The 5,008-nt window shown below is 39.2% G+C and overlaps 1 pseudogene; it reads right to left on the reverse strand.

The window, feature by feature from the left end:
* Positions 1-276: 276 nt before the first annotated feature.
* LOC102858334 lies at positions 277-682 on the reverse strand (annotated as a pseudogene).
* Between the last annotated feature and the right edge of the window lie 4,326 nt (positions 683-5,008).

The following is a 5,008-nucleotide window of genomic DNA, read 5'->3' on the forward strand; positions in this document are numbered from 1 at the left end:
TGGGTTAAGGGTTTTTATAGTCTTTTGGGGTGAGGGTTTTTAAAAAAATTTTATTATTATTAGCACAAACACATTTATTTACTAACCAAAGAGATGATTCTACTTAAACCAACACTTTGAAATAGCTGCATGTAAAATGTTTGTGGCAGAAATAAATGAACACAGTAGTGCGGGGGAAAAACCCAGCAAAATGAAGAAGCAGTATGGAGATCTGCACATTGAACTGAACTTGTTCATTCTCACAACTAATTCCTTTCCAAAGCAAAGATGGAATTTTTACTGTACTTTTTCACAGATCCGAGTGCAGGTGACATTGTTCATAACACATTCCATCACTAATTTCTCATTTTCGAACTTTCTGGTGATTGTGCTCTCCGTCCCATCCCACTCCTGGCGCTGAACCAAGGCACTGTCCATAAAGTTGCAGACACTGAGTTTTTCTGCCATCAGCTGTAGTTTCTTCAAACTTTTCTCCCAGGTTACAAGAGAATTGTGTTGTTTTCAAAGTGCTTTCGGTTTTCACGGTGAGGGCTTTGCCATCAGAAGTGATGATACAATCTGGCTTGGCCATTGCGCCCATTTTCCGCAGAGCCGTTCCCACTCCCAGTTTCTTCCTGTACTCGTCAAAGCCTTTGCTGCCTAACAGGCGCCATATTCCAACCAGCTGCTGAACGGTGGCCATGGTGGGCGCTGAGTGGCGGGCATGCAGAGCAGGTAGACGAGGGTCAGGCACGGCAGGAGAGCACAGCTTTCTGGGGTGAGTTTATGTAGATGAGGTATAGAGGTGTTTTGGATCAATGGGATGATGCTGGATGATGTTTTACTCAGGTCTATTACCCCCCCTCCCCATTTTCCTCCCAGGTCCATTACTCTTGGGATGGAGTCTAGTGTGCTTTCTTACCACAGATGTCCTCTGGTTGAGGCATTGGTGTCTTCCTTATAAAGTAAGGCTTGATATTTCTTGGTGCTAATTGGGTAATCAGGCATCAGGCATGTCACCTGACCTTTATCCTCTGTCAGCCCCAGCATGCCTGGTTTTCCTTTCTCTCCTCCCCTATTCCTTCTGTCAGTGTCTGTCCCAATCCTTCCTCCACCCTACCTGACTAATCTGACTAATTTTGTCCTTAACATTTCACCCAAAATGATTGACAACCTAAAATAATTTAGGGCTTTTGAGGTCATCCTCTAGCAGTAATTGTATTTGTCATGTGTTTGTAATTGTAATTGTCATGCTGTAACTGGGCTTTGTCGTGCCAACAGAGGCTTTGAATCTCTCCCCATATCCTTAATCTTGTATTTCTCTAAATGTCTTAGCTACTGCATCTAGTAGCTCAGTTACCTGGTTGGATACTGAGGATAATGCAGCATGCACAGGGTGGTGACCTTGTAGTGTCATCATTTTGATGTTGAGTGCTACAGCCTGGAAGATGCAAATTTCACAAGTAAATTAAATAAACAGCCCAAACTAGGAGTAAAATAATGACAACCAAACAGCTCAGAAGAGGAGTTATCTAGGGAAAGTTTAGTAATGTCTCTTTGATGAGCCCCCACCAATCCCTTTTTGCTTCATTGAACTGATGTAGCCATCTGGCTGGGTCATAAACAGATAAGAAGAAATCCCTATTTGTTCCTGTTCTCAAGAGAGGTAATCCAAAAGAACATGAAAATTACTGAATAATGTCATTAATATCACATACAAGCAAAATAGTGCTGAAGATCATCCATAATCAACTAGAAGATTATATTGGCAGAGAACTGCTGGAAGTTCAATCTCGATTTAGAAGAGGATGTAACATCAGGCTTATCAGTGTTGATGTCAGATGGTTCTTGGTTGAAAGCAGAGATACCAACAGAATGTCTATTTGTATTTATTGATTATGCAAAAGAATATGACCACATGGGTCATACCAAACTATGACTGGCACTGAGAAGAATGGTAATCCCAGAACACTTACTTATGCTCATACGAAACCTATACTAAGAACAAGGAGCCATTGTATGAATAGAGCAATAAATCAGAAAACGTGTATGACAGGGTTGTATCCTTTCTCCATATTACTTATTCAATATGCAAGCAGAAAAAATAATTTAAGAACTTAGACTTTATGAAGTAGAAAGTGGCATCAGGATAGGAAAAAGATTCAACAACTTATATTATGCAAATTATACAGTCTTGCTTGCTGAAATGAGGAGTACTTAAAATGTTTGCTGCAGATCATTAAAGAGTACAGTCTTCAATAATATAACTTACATGAAGAAAATAAAAATCCTTACCATGGTGCCAACTGGAAGCATCATGATAGATGGAGGAAAGATACAATTTGTCAATCATTTCATCTTACTTGACCCAAAACCAGTACCCTTGGCACTTACTTAGCAGTCAGGAAATCAAAAGATGTAACATTTGGGAAGTGAGTAGTCAGGGACCTCTCCAAAGTACTGAGGGGCAACTATGCCAGTTTAGACTAACTCAGGCCATGGTTTTTCAGTCACTTGCTATGCATCTATCAGCTGAAGAAATTCTCAGAATGGAAAGAAAGAACTTAACATCTCAACAACGCAGACAGGCTTATTGCAAAGAATAAAACCTGGGAAGGGAGATACTGATCCAACAGTAACTCTGCTCTCCCTTCCAGGGTGTGAGGCTGTATAGTCGCTAACGATTGGGGATGATGGAATGGGAAGGACAATGAAGTAACCCATTTTAAGTATCTTTTTCAAGATAGTGGTAATCGAGTTCTCTCGAGCTGGGCAATGAATAAGGATAACTGAAGAATTGATGCCTGTGAGTTGTAGTATTGGAGAAGAATACTGAATACTTTATGAATTGCAAAAATAACAAACTGTTATGTCTTGTAGAAAGTGCAACCAGGATATTTCTTATAGTTGAGTATGGTGAAGCTATGACTCACATATTTTGAGTATGTTGTTAGGAGGGGCTATTTTTTGAAAAGAGTCATTAAGTTTAGAAAATTGGAGGGTCAGTGAAAGATAGGAAGACCTTCAAAGACAAATTGACACAGTAACTGCAGAAGTGTGCTCAAGTATGTCAGAGATGATGAAGGTGGTATAGGATAAGATAGCGCTCAGATGTTTTGTTCATAGGGTCACTATGAATTGTACCCAACTTGATGGCACCTGACAATAGCAAGAATCTGTGGTATAAGTAGGCTTGCAAATATAGCAAAAAAAAATCATAACTAGGAAAGGGTAAAATTTCTGAATAGAACCTTCTAAAAATCAGTTTCCACATTCAAAGAACATAATTTTCAACCAAAATTTATCATACCCAGAAAAACTGTCCATCAAGTATGAGGGAGAGATCAAGATACTCTCGGAGAAAAAGAAATTAACAGAGTTTGTAAAAACAAGACCAAGGTTGCAGAAAGTACTAAAGGAAGTCCGTTTCACAGAGATACCAAAGAAAGGAAGAAGGATCAAAGCAAACAACAACAATACCAAAAAGAATCCAACAAAATGATACCAAGAAACCTTGCCTTTTAATAATTAAATTGAATGTGAATGGTTTAAATTCCCTAGAGAAGAGAAAAAGAGCAACACAACAGTTGGATTAAAAAAATACTCAAACCACATAAGTATACTGTCTATAATACACACTAAAAATCAAAGAGTAGGGGGAGAAATATCAAACAAATGGTCACCAGAAAAAATCAAGTGTAGCAATATTAATCTCTGGTAAAATATAGTTTAGTTTAAAAAGTATCACAAATGCCAAGGAAGGGCAATACATAATGCTTAAAGGATCAGTAAAGTAAGAGGGTAACTGTAATTAATATCTATCCACCAAATAATAGGCCTGCAAAATACACAAAGCAAATGATAACAGAACTAAAAAAAGACATAGACACCATGACTATCATATTGGAAGCCTTCAATCCACCACTCTCAAGGAAAGATAGATCTACTAAAAAGAAACTCAACAAAGATGCTGAAGAATTAAACTACGCAATCAACCAACTCGATCTCATAAACACATGCTAATGCATCCCCCCAAAAGATCAGTAAACATTCTTCTCCAATGAAAGTGAAACATTCTCCACAATACATATTATGTCAAAAGAAATTAAAAAACATAGAAATAAAACGAACCATTTTCTCAGACCACAGTGCTGCAAAACTATAAATCAACTATAAGAGGACAAACAAGAAACAAACAAACAAACAAACAAACAAACAATCCCATTGACCTGAAAGCTCAACACCCTGCTTGAACATAAGTGGATATTATTGTTGTTATGTGCCATTGAGTTGCTTCTGATTGATAGCCACCCTATGTACAAGAGCACTAAACCCTGCTCTATCCTGTGCCAACCTCATTGTCTCTGACACACTTTCTCCCACTACCCCAATCACTGAATCGATCCATCTCATCAAGAGTCTTCCTCTCTTGCACTGTCCCTCCACTCTCCCAAACATGATGTCCCTCTCCAAGGACTGGTCCTTCCTTGCAACATGTCCAAAGCAAGTCAGATGAAGCTTCTGAATCCTTGCCGTCAAGGAGTATTCCGGCTTCACCCTCTTCAGGACAAACCTGATTGTTCTCCTAGCAGTCCATGCTATATTCAACACTCTTCTCCAGCACCCCAGCTCAAAGCCATCAATTCTCTTATTATCATCCCTTGTCACTGTCCAGCTCTCTTATGCATAGCACGCAATTGCAAAGACTATAACCCTGATCAGGTGCACCTTAGTCTCCAGCCTGACATGTCTTTACCAAATGTTTTTTACCATTCTGTGTCTTCCCTTTTTACCCTGTTGGAGAAGTTTTTGGATGTGCACAGGGTTTTGATTCTCAGAAGGCCCCATTCATCTATTGTTTCCTCTCCTGGTTGTAGGTTTTTCAGAATGCTTGGAAGACTGTTCAAGTTGTGGATTAGTGCTTCTAGCGTTCTTCCAAGCTTTACTCTAATGAAGTTTACAGTCCTTGGTTTTACTTCGAGGTCCTTGATCCACTTTGAGTTGGGTGTTGTGTATGGTATGATGTACG

Source organism: Elephantulus edwardii, unplaced genomic scaffold (assembly GCF_000299155.1).
Source record: "Elephantulus edwardii isolate Elephantulus edwardi_28Jun2011 unplaced genomic scaffold, EleEdw1.0 scaffold00298, whole genome shotgun sequence".
NCBI lineage: Eukaryota > Metazoa > Chordata > Mammalia > Macroscelidea > Macroscelididae > Elephantulus > Elephantulus edwardii.